Source organism: Mobula birostris, chromosome 8, assembly GCF_030028105.1.
Source record: "Mobula birostris isolate sMobBir1 chromosome 8, sMobBir1.hap1, whole genome shotgun sequence".
Lineage (NCBI taxonomy): Eukaryota > Metazoa > Chordata > Chondrichthyes > Myliobatiformes > Myliobatidae > Mobula > Mobula birostris.
Window position 1 is genome coordinate 129,020,718 of NC_092377.1, and position 12,686 is coordinate 129,033,403.

General features: G+C 43.5%; 1 protein-coding gene across 1 annotated transcript in view; it reads right to left on the minus strand.

The window, feature by feature from the left end:
- LOC140201690 (dual specificity tyrosine-phosphorylation-regulated kinase 1B-like) overlaps nt 1-12,304 on the minus strand; it is a 98,662-nt gene extending 86,358 nt beyond the window's left edge. The window contains exon 1 of the mRNA XM_072266225.1: nt 11,898-12,304. The gene's annotated coding sequence lies outside the window, so the exon portion shown is untranslated. The remainder of the gene's footprint in view (nt 1-11,897) is intronic.
- Between the last annotated feature and the right edge of the window lie 382 nt (nt 12,305-12,686).

Genomic DNA, 12,686 nt, shown 5'->3' on the forward strand with positions numbered 1-12,686 from the left:
GGATATGCCATGTCAATCTGGTTTTCTATAAAAAGTGTCAAGTTAAAGGCAAAAGATTTTTGTCACCAGCAGCAGTCCCAGCAGACCCATTTACAACCAAATTGAATGAAAAACGGGCAGCAAGATGAAAATAATCACTTTCAATCAACGACCCTAGGGCAGTACCAGAGAAGCATAATACAAATATTCCTGCTCGACATACTGGGAGAGGAAAGGACAGTCAAATCAGTTCTAATTTAAAAAATGCATCATACAAACTGACAATAGATAAAGATACTGGACCAGAATCAGACACACCAGATGTAGGTGCAGAGATGCAAACGTCAATTACAAGATCTCTGACTAGTATCAGACACACAGACCCACATTGGATAGAGACGCTAAGATTAATGAGCCAGAATAAGTGAACCCAAGAGGCACTAGTGAGATTTGAGCATCAGAATAATAATAAAACAAAAAGGATTTACATTTCTATAATACCATTCCCTGCTTTGGGAACTGCCAAACTTATTCACATCCAACAAAGTTTTCTTTTGCACTGAAAGTCAGCCAGTGGCCCTTGATCAGATTGTGCCTGAAATTCAGCTGGGCATATGGGCTGAGGTTTGGCCTTGTGAGGCTGCTCCTCTCTCCTTCAGTCTGTCTAGATCTCAAACCTAAACCACACCAACCCTTCTCCTGGTTTTCATTCACAAGCACATCCCCCTCCTTGTTACTCAGTACAAATATGAGCGAGCGCTGGAATTTCTCTGCAATAAGTGCACAAACATGAATGTAGCCACAGATACCATTTCTGAACTAGCATCTCACTTGGACATCTGAAGAAGCTTTATTACATGAGGAGCTTGTATGATCTTGTATGATATATGATCTTGTATCTTATTGTGCATCTGAGCTGCACTTTCTCTGTAGCTTTACACCTTATTCTGCAATGTTATTGTTTTACCTTAATTCACTGTGTAATGAAATGATCTGTGTAAACAGTATGCAAGACAAGTCTTCACTATAACTCAGTACATGTGACAATAATAAAACAATTACAATCCTATAATGCAGGAATTGACTACCATTACTTAGGCAGGAGATACATGAGTCTGAAAACCCACACCTCAAGGTTCAACAAAAGCTTCTTCCCCTCCCTAGACCTGAAAGAAGGCTTTGCAAGGAGTATTTGGGTCATTTCTCCTCTCCCACCACAGACCAAGTTCAGGTTTATTGTCATGGGCAGACATAGCCAGGATATAAATGTCATGAAAATTAGTTCTTTGCAACAGCAGCACAGCACTTTACAGACCTGACAAGTATAAGTTAATATAAACTTATTGATGTAATTATGCATAACTTACATGACAAAATAAATATAACAACATTAGTGCAAGCTCTGTGAGAGAAAAAAAACTAAATATTTTCCAAGGCCGTGTTAGGGTTTTCTAAGAATCTGATGGCAGATTCAATAGGATGTTGGCTGGATTAAGTTCGAAAGAGATTGATAAATTGGGTTTATTTTGCATGGAGAGAAGGTGGCTGAAGGGTGACTTGACAGAAATAGAAAAGGTAGGTAGAATCTGTTTCCCAATGGGGAGATAGAGATACCTGCAGCTCGCTGCCAAAGAAAGGTGGTGGCAAATGGCGTGTGTATGGACAGGCACAACAGTTGACAGGGGTATGATGAGCTAAAGGGCTTAATTCTGGTTGTACATTAAAGACCGTCTGGCTGAGCAGGAAAGCCAGTGTGTAATGCTTCCTATGCCTGCATAGAGCAGATACAAGGTTTCCTATATCTCCATTAAAATCAGATTACAGTGCAGAAACAGGCCCTTTGGCCCATCACCCTGTTTTTCTGCCCCGTGCTACCTACCTGCACCCAGACAATATCCCTCCATACTCCTTCTATCCATGCACCTATCCAAACATCTCTTAGATGTTACAATTCCGTTGGCAGCTTGCTCCCAACTCATACCAACCTCTGAGTGAAGAATATCCCCCTCAGACACCCCTTAAATATTTCACATTTCAGCCTTAACCTATGACCTCTAGTTCTAGTGTCACCCAACCTGAGGGGGAAAAGCCTGCATGCGTTCATCCTGTGTATACCCCTCGTAATTTTATATATCTTTGTAAAATCTTCCCTCATTCTCCTGCAGTTCAGAGAATCAAGTCCAAAGCTATTCATGAGCACTGAGCCCAGGTGAACGCTGAAAGATCTACCACAGGTAAAACTACATTGTGCAGAGCTAAGGAGGTACTTTGAGTTGAGATGGACAGGTGCAACTTGTTCTCCATTTCTCACTGGTGTCATCCATAACTCTCAAGAAAAGCAGTCGAGAACAACAGAGGCTGGGCAACGCATACAAAATGCTAGAGAAACTCAGGAGATCAGGCAGCATCTATGGAGGGAAAACAGTCGATGTTTCAGACCAACAGTCTTCATCAGGGGGGCAGAAGCCAGAATGATAGCAGAAGTTGCAGACACTGGTGTGTTGGTTGCAAGGGCTTGAGGGGTTGTAGTTGAGTACAAATGGAAGTACAAATGGATGGGGAGTCGGATGTCCTGGAATGTAAAGTCTCATCCTTAGAACAGATGTGGCAGAAGCTCAAGATTTTCAGCAACTGCAGAATCCCTTGTGTAAAGACTGGAAAGCTGGAATGAAAATAGAAAATGCTTCAGAGACCCAGTTTCTATCCTGACCTCTGGATGGTGTTGATATGTGGAGTTTGCGTGTCTTTCCTGTGATTGCAAACTCCAGTTTCCTTCTGCATCCCAAAAAGCAGCGTATCAGTGGATTATAACTAGCCACTGTAAAATGCCCCAAGAATGAGAACAGAAGGGAAAACTTTTTCACTCAGTGGGTGGTAAGGGTGTGGAACGAGCTGCCAGCGCAAGTGGTGGATGCAAATTCGATTTCAACGTTTAAGACAAGTTCGGATAGATACATGGATGGGAAGGTTATGGAGGCCTATGGTCGTTGGGACTAGGCAGTTTAAATGGTTTGGCACAGACTAGATAGGCCAAAGAGCCTATTTCTGTGCTGTAGTTTTCTATTACTCTAATGTGGGTGTGGGGATAATAAAACAGGACTAGTGCAAGTGGATGACTGATGATTGACAGACCTTGTATCATGCCTTAGGATTCTAATTATATTAATGCATTTAATTACATCAGTAAATTAAGTATCAATGAAGTCATTTACCTTAGAAACTGCCATTGGTTTTCCAGTACACACCGCTCTTCACACTTCAATTCATTATTCTAATCTAATCAGGAGGCAATTGGTTTGGTTCATTGGTTCATAGGAGGTGTTGCAGAATCAGGCAAACTCGGAGTGGCCAGTAATGGCCAGAGACCCTCAGACAGCTTAACTTAGTTAGGGTGTGGTGAAAAGGTAAGGTTTATGTGGAGCAGAACCATTGGAAAATTCAGGCCAGATAGGTCAAATGGGTTACACATTCTTCATCAGCTCAATTTGACTTCAATGAACTGGTTAAATGAAGCCCAGAAACTACCATTCCAACTGCCATTCAGCCCCCTCCCCAATGGTTCCCATTATCATCTCCTTTACTTACCATAATCCAGCACTGGTAATGCTGTGTTCCTGCTTTTCACCCTGCAGCAACTGTCCCCAGCCTTCATCTACCTGGTCTCCACCTTGCTCCCTTACCCTTTTTCCCCTCTGTCTGCCTCCATCTATCATTCACCTGCCAATATCTTTCAATTCCACACCCTACACTGAAGTCCCCTACCTGGCACTACCTGCCTGCCACCTTATGCCCCCCTTCAGCCCACCAATTGCCTCAGAATCCATTTTCACCATTCCCCTTCTCCTCTTTATACTGGCCATCTCGACTTTCCACTCTCAGTCCGAATGCCAACAATTCTTTTCCCCTCTCTGACGTTGTTTGACCTGCTGAGTTCTTTCAGCAGATTGTTTGTTCCTAACATCTATAGTCTCTTGTCCCTACAGTGATTCTGATGACAAGTTGCAGACTCCAAAAGCCACAAGAGGGGAAAGGAAATATACCAGTTCCCATAGCAACAAGCTGTTCCACCACTTTCTGGGATACGCCTTCTTATTACTACCATCAGGGATGAGGCATAGGAGCCTGAAGACCCACACTCAATGATTCAAGAACAGCTTCTTCCCTTCCACCATCATATTTCTGAACAGTCCATGAACACTATTTCTTTATTCCCTCTCCTTGCAGTTTTTAATTTGTAATTTAAAGTCATTTTATGACTCTGCGCTATATTGCTGCCACAAAACAAGTTTCACATCATATGAGACCGCAATAATAAACCTGATTCTGCTGCTTGTCCAAGTAGGAACGACAGTGGAATGGCAACCATCGTCAATGAAAACTATTCTCTTTATTGATCTGCAGTTCTGACTACTGTGGCCCTGGACACAAGACAGGTCCTGGAGAAGAAATCTGCGTAAACAGTAACCAGAAACACCAATCCCAGAGCTATCCACTGCAGATATACTATTCAATGACCATTAAATCAGCTGCTGCCAGAGTAATCCCATGCTTAAGGGCCACTGGCAAAAGTGAGCAAGCCTGGCAGTGCCCTGGTAGGAACTGCTAATAGGAAGCTGGAAGCCAGCCGTTTACTATGCTGCTAGTGGCTCTTTTCACCGGAGGTTGGAGATGTGGATCATACACTCCTTTGATTAAAGCAAAAACAAAATACTACAAAGCCAGGGTGGATTATCCTGTTGCCCATGACCTCATCAATTCTGCAAAAGTTAACTTTCCACAAATGTACGTTTGACTAGAACCAATGGTGGATGTCTGTCGATGACAGGAAATCTGTGTGGGAGTTTTTAAAGTGGAAAAACTCTTGCACTGGGGCAGTTCCACTCTCTTGACCTCAGAAGTCCAAGTCCAGTCATACAAAAAAGTGTCACAAACTGGGGTTTCCTTGGTTGCAGTGGATGACCATGACGTCTTCTGTGCCTTGTCATGCCCTTGCTCTCCATGGAGCATTGCAGTGCCGCCTTCCCGGCCGCTGGATCTAACTACAGATCTCATTGGCCCAGTCCGCTGGAGCCGAGTTCACATGCTGGGACAGGCATGTCCCTAACTCAGCAGGGTATGAGGCCGCCAGCTACCCCCACCTGTCAAAGTGGTGTACTAGGGTGTAACCTCTGTTGCATGCAAACAGCTACTTGGACCCATCCACAGGTCAGAGCTGAGTGGCTGGTGGGAACCAAAGATGAGTGAGCTGCCCCGGAGTGGACTCAACAAGCTCCTTTACCAAAGGAGCTACCCCTCCCTGGACACCCCCTACACCATAGGTCCCGTATAGAATCATATTTATCCCGCAGCCAAGAAATAAGGCTCTAAAACTGCACAGGAAGACTAGAATCATAGGGTTAACAGCACAGAAACAAGCTGCTTAAGCCATCTCATCCACTTTCACCATGATGCCAATGTATGCTAGTATTATTTGCCTGCATTTGACCCATATCTCTCTGAACCTTTGCAGATGTCTTTTAAACAACATAGAAAGGGGCCCTTCGGCCCACTAAGCACATGCCAACCCAGATCCTAGGGGCAATTTTTAGTGCCCAATTACTACCAACCTGCACTTACCAGTCACAAGGAGTACGCACAAACCTGCAACCCCACACTTCCCAGTCACAAGCAGTACGCATGCACAAACTCCATAACACACACACACACACACACAAAACAAATCCACCCAACTAAAGCATCAGGATTAACTATATAATCAACACCTTAAATCAGGGGTCCCCAACCTTTTTCGCACTGCAGACCGGTTTCATATTGACAATATTCTTGCAGACTGGCCGACCGGGGGGGCGGGTGGTAGAGTTGCCAATGGACAAGAGTAGCAGTTAAATACGTTGGGTTTACCCCGAGAAAGACTACAACGACCATGAAGCCTTGCGTGGGCACCAGTGCGCATGTGTGTACGATTTTTTTCTACAAATCGTTTTTGGCGATTCTGTTCTGCCGGGGGGATCGTGGGTTGTTAATCATGACCGGAATATCAGTGATAAGTGGCTAATACACTCAATTTCCTTTCTAAAAGGGTTTATCTAACAAATTTAATATTAAATATACAGCGCATATTTTCCTCGCATGAATATCGTGATAAGTCAATTATCAGGGGAGGACAGGGGAGCTTGACGTAAGTGTTGAACGAACTTCCAGTAGAAGTGGTAGAGGCAGGTTCGATATTATCATTTAAAGAAAAATTGGACAGGTATATGGACAGGAAAGGAATGGAGGGTTATGGGCTGAGTGCAGGTCGGTGGGACTAGGTGAGAGTAGCGTTCGGCACGGACTAAAAGGGCAGAGATGGCCTGTTCCTGTGCTGTAATTATTATATGGTTATATAAGTCAATAGCATAACATTTTAAGTAACTTTTGGATATTAAACACGCAGCACATATTTCCCCGTATGAACATACAAAATCATTGCAACACACCAATATTGCTGAATCAGTGGGAGCCCTGGGCTTGTTTTCCTGCAACAGGACAGTCCTATCGAGGGGTGATGGGAGACAGCAATACTCGAAGGGGGTTCCTTATGTCCAGTCTATTCCGCAATTTAGTTTTCATTGCATTCGTTGCAGAGATATGTTGGAAATGGAAGCAACGTTTTCAGTGCTTTCGTGGCTATCTCAGGATACTTAGCCTTGACTTTCTTCCAGAATGCCGGCAGAGATGTTATGTCAAACGTACTTCTCAGCCCACCATCATTTGCAAGCTCGAGGAGTTGATCTCCTTCCCGCGCTGACACGGATGATGAGCAGGTAATGACCTCGCATGCGTAATGGCTCAACAGTGGCCGTGACAGGGAATGAGGAAAGGTGCAGCTGACTCATATCGCTTCCTCGCGGCTCGGTACTGGTCCGCAGCCCGGTGGTTGGGGACCGCTGCCTTAAATAACTTACATCTACTCAGCAAGAGAGACAGCAAAACAGACATTGTGTCAAAATGAGCAATGAACTCCAATACATATCTTAAATGAAGGATGTTCTCAGCACCCTCTCATAAACTAAATTGATTGGTACACAGGCAAATTCCTTGCAAACTCAGCCATAGGGTGATGTTAGTGGAAACATTAAAGATGTTTCTGCACCAAAATCTGTCATCCCAGCCAGCAGAAAAATGCGAGGAATACAGGAGGAACTTGACAAAATTGAGAGATCCGGGTGGAGAAGAGTCGATATGGTCCACTTTACAATCAAATACTCTTCAGTTACCAGTTAGATACATGCTATAAATCAATTGTAGTGCAAATCCACACACTCCAATGACAGATGCATGGATATAAAATAAACAATTTCAACACATGAACAATCTGCAGCAAACACAAGATCTCTGCCATACTGAATAATGCAAAAGCTTGGATAAGGACAGTCTATTGATATTTGGTAAATGGTTTAGCGCAACAGATCGATGGGAGAGCATTCAGCTATTAATCTATCTGAAACACATATAAAGCTACAGCCCAATTACTGACTGCATGCTGCTTATATGAAATCAATGATCTATACTAGACATGTGCCAAGTTATTAATTATACGCTTTTACAGTCAGAGGCTATGTTTTTATAACAATCCTTTCCTCAGTTGTCCACATTAGCTTTCTATAGAATGTGGGCAATGTGTACACTGGGTCAAGGAAATGACAATTGTGCAGGCAAACACAAATCACTCCACAAGTTTTACACCAGGTATTCTAATCTTATTGAAGTCTGAAGTTCCTACAAGGAAAAACAGAATTGCAGCATTTCTAAGGAGATGCTGTCTATTTTAATCATGTTTCTTGATAAAACAAGTTTGTCATCAGCTTTCAAATTGTCCCATAGGGCGGGTGGGTATGTGGTAAAAGGTGAGCTGCTGGACACAAGAGAGGGAATGATTCACAGAGAAAGCGGGGGGGGGGGAGATGGGCAGGAAAGAGTCAGGATTATACAGCACAGAAACAAGTCAAAGTCAAGTTTATTACCATATACAGAAGTTGTACCAAAAAGCTTTCATGCAATGGCACCACCGGAACAAAACATCATACAAGCAGTAGTCACAAGAACAGCAAACATAAATTGTACACAAATTTAGAACAAAAAAGTCTGTTTTAGTGAAAAGTGATTATCATGTTGCTAAACTGTCGTAGTGATTAGTGTTGTGCAGGTTGGTTCAAGAATAGCTGTTCTTGAACTTGGTAGTGTGGGACTTCAGGCTTCCGCACCTCCTGCCCAATAGTCATACTGATCAAAGTGTTGTCTGAGCTGGTCTTATTTGCCTGCATTTTGCCCATGTCCCTAAACCTTTTCTATCCATGCATCTATCCAAATGTAGCCCCCGCCAGCCAACCTCAGGGTCGCTCAGCTCGCTGTCGTCTAGGGAAACATTTTAAATTTAATAATTATAAATTTAATTTTATATTTTAAACATTGTAATTGTACCACATACCACCCTTCCTTGACATACATCCACCACCCTCTATGTGAAAAACCTGCCCCTCAGGTCTACTTTTAACCTTCCACTTTATATCTATGTCCTCTGGTTTTAGAATCCTCTACCCTGGAGAAAAAGACAGTAACCATCCACCTTACTTCTGCCCCTCATGATTTTACAAACCCCTAAAAGGTCACCCCTCAGCCTTCTCACTCAAAGGAAAACAGACTATCCAGCCACTCCTTACCTCAGGCCCTCCAGTCTCAGTTTTCTGCACCTTCCAATGCTCAGAGAACTGCTTTACACTTGATGATTAAATGCACTTTCTATAAAATGCAATGTATAAACCAAGTTCAAAATTTGGTTTGAATTTCATACAGTTCTTTTGGAAACATTTTTCATCAATAATGGGGTTTGGATGAGGAATCTGAGAATCTCTGATCTCTTGCAGATTGCCTGCATTCACAGACTGTCAGATTTACTACTGCCAATTTTTAGGACAACACTTACAATGGGAATCACCTTTGTAAAATTGTCACACAGCAGCACCACCTCAATGTACAGGGTGTTATTGCAGCCTAGGCATTCATAAAAGCAAATCAAATGGAAAACAATGTCTATAGATTTGTGCGTGTTTTTACGGTGTACAGAAGAGTTCCCCATAATCAGTGGAATCTATAGATGATGGCTTAAGTTAACAACACCTATCAAGGATCGCCACCACAGACAAGAGAAAATCTGCAGATGCTGGAAATCCAAAGCAACACACGCAAACTGCTAGAGGTCAAATGATGAGGGATCCTTGGCAGGCCAGGCAGCATCCATGGAAAACAGTTAACAGTCGACATCTCGGGCCAAAACCCTTCTTCAGGACTGTTTACTCTTTCCTATCGATGCCGCCTGGCCTGCTAAGGATTCCCATCATCCAGGCCTTGCCGTTTTCTCACAGCTCCTGGGCCATTGGGCAGGAGGTACAGAAGCCTGAAGTCCCACACCACCAGGTTCAGGAACAGCTATTTCCCTTCAACCATTCAGTTCTTAAACCAACTGACTCAACCCTAATCACTTCGTACTAAAGTGGACTTAGGTTTTTTTGTGTTCTAATTATGTTCTTTCTTGTAAGAATTGCTGATAATTTATGTTTTCCCTGTGAATGCTACTTACAGGTGATGCTGCTGCAAGTAAGATTTTATATGACAATAAACTCAACTTTGACTTGAAGTTATCGATTTCCCGTACAGATCTTGGCCAGTGTACAAACAGTTTGAAAGTGGGAAGCCTGACTATGGGTCAGATCCAGATAATTCTTGACACATGGTTAATGAAATCATATTAACTCTGATCTCTATGGTGATCAGTGAGATATGGTTAATTTATACCTAGGTAGTAACAACACCTGAAGACAGATCTGATTAGCAATCAGTTTACTCTGAGCAATTTTTTATATCTTATTACCGACAACATGACAACACAGACCGATCAGTAAAGCCTGGCAACAGAAGCCTGCAGCAAACAAGAAATCCATCCCAAACATTTATCCGTCTATATGGGCTGTACACAGGTTGGGAGTTTGTAAACTGGAGAGAACTTGTACTTGTAGATCACAGCCTCAATTATTGGCATACACCACACTCAATCATAACACTCTAGTTCTCAACTTAAAATCACATAGCACAGAAAGCGGGCCCTTCAGTCCCCCAAGTCCATGCTGAGCATCGTGCACCAATTTTATTTTCCCCACAGTCCCAGCAACTCTTCCCCTGCACCCCCCCCCACCTGGATTCTACACAGCAGGGGATAAATACAGAACCCAGTTAACCTACCAACTCACACAGTGTTAGAATGTGGAAAGAAACTGGAGCACTTGGAAGAAACCCAAATGGTCATAGCAATAACATGCACCTGAACTGGGCTATATTTAACTGTGTTTACAGTATCATCAGGAACACACAAGTTGGCACATACTGATCATATTTTTAAAATATTCACAGTACTGTTATTGATTAATTGCATTTATAATTTCTATAGTGTAGATCCAAAATACATCATACAGTTATAATGGCCTGGCTATTATAACAATAAACCCATCACACCTTCACTTTTTTTAAAGCAACACACATAAAATGCTGTAAGAATTCAGCAGGCAAGGCACCATCTGTTGAATAGAGTAAATAGTTCAACACTTCAGGCCAAGACTGATGAAGGGTCTCAGCCTGAAGCTTCAACTATTAACTCTTTTCCATAGATACTGCCTGTCCTGCTGAGTTCCTCCAGCACTTTGTGCGTGTGCTGTGTGTGTCACTTCTTTAGAAGCTGGGTCCTGTTATTGAGCATGTATTACCTCACAACATTGATTAGGTATTAGGCACATTAGAAAAACCAAGTCCAATCATTGATCAAACCATGTGATCAGATATTTAGCTGACACAGTCACCAATCAATCATTTAGGTAGGTTCAACTCACTGACTACTTAGTCATATCATAATGTTAGAGATCCGATCTGGCAATTGGTCAGAGGCAATGAATTGTTTACACTTAACTGACAACACAACAAAATAGGCTATTTGAAATCACTTAGCTCCAGTTCCTTAGATCTTGTTAATGACAACATGTTAACTTAGAGCCAGTTAGCAACAACACAAAAAAACAAATTCAATTAGCTAACCCTGACTACTTCTTTACTGACAACATATTAAAGCCACAACAATTCATGATCATCCAGAACTAGTTAATACTTGACACTTAATTAGTGACAACATATTAACTCTGATCTCTACAGAGATTAGTCAGACAGATGTAGTTAATTTAGTCCTGCTTCCAATTGGTTGGTTAACTGAAACTACTTCTTAGGATCATGTTACCAACAACATACCAAAAACAGAACTATCTTTAAGCTGTCAGATCCAGATAATGCTTGACACTTGGTTAATGAAATTGTATTAACCCTAACCTCTACGGTGATCAGGGAGATATGGTTAATTTATACCTGGGCAGCAACAACACGTCAAAACAGATCTGATCAACAACAATTAACTCTGAGCAATTCTTTAGATCTTATTACCGACATGACAACACATGACATCAGTGATCATTCAGACCTCGTTAATTCTTGACAATTGGTTAGTGACAACACATTAACTCTGACCTCTGCAGAAATCAGTCGTATCAAGTTAATTTAGACCCAATTCCAATTAGTCATTGGTTACCGAGCTCCAATTAATTTTTCGGACCTGCTTAGTAATTCCATCTCCAATAGTTAACAGCCAGCTCCTGGTTTAGGACTGAAACATGGAGTCTCCGGGTTAGTGACCAGCTAGTCTCGCTAGTTAACTGCGTGTTACGGCTGGATGTTGTTGCCGGAGATTCGGGTACATTAAGACGTTGAAGGGGAGGGGGAGAGGTTAGGGCCCAATTAAGGAGCCGGGGAGAGGGTAGGGTGGCAGAGGTGGAAGCGGTACTCACCTCAGCTGACGGCCCGGGACCGGGAGAGTAGGCCTGAGGCCCCGGTCTTGGGTAGTTCCCGTCTCCTCCCTCTTTTTCCGCTGGCCAGTCTCCGCGGATGCTTCGGCTGCTTTTTTCCCCCCTCTTCGCCGATAAAAAAAATTCTCCTCCGGCTGTGGGGAGAGGATGGAGGAGGGGGGGCCGGGCCTCTAATCGCCGGGCCCGGGCTCGGGCTCGAGTAGCGAGCGGCGCCGATTTTCTCCGCCCTCCATCGGCGACCGGACCCCCCCTCCTCCTCCCTCCCTCTTCTCTCCTTTCGGGCAGAGGTGTATGAGGGTGGCGCAGTTGCAAACGAAGGAAAGGAAGGTGGAGGAGACGCCGGATTTTAAAACCCCGAACTGAGGCCGATTCAAACTTCCCGCCGCGCACCGCCCACTAAACGGCGGTCGGCAACCCGCCCTCAAGCCGCAAATCCCCCACCCCCACCTCACGCAGATGTTAATTCCTTCAGTGCCTTTTTTCGAATATCCTCACAAATGTAATTGTCGATTCTTATGTTTAATTTTGACGCTCCGACCGTTTTTGTAATTCAAAATTTCCCGCGTGTCCGACAAAATGGCTGCCGTCCCTTCGGGGAGGGGGGAGGAATAGTGCGGCTGAAGGCCTCATGGAAGGGGATAACATCAATTTACCTGGTCTCTTCCCCCAGGTTTCAATGCAATCCTGCAGTCGGATTGGGTTTTCAGTTCGACCTGTTTACATTTTGAATGCCTTTCACTCTTTCTCCCCCCCCCCCTCCAGCTTGGGAGC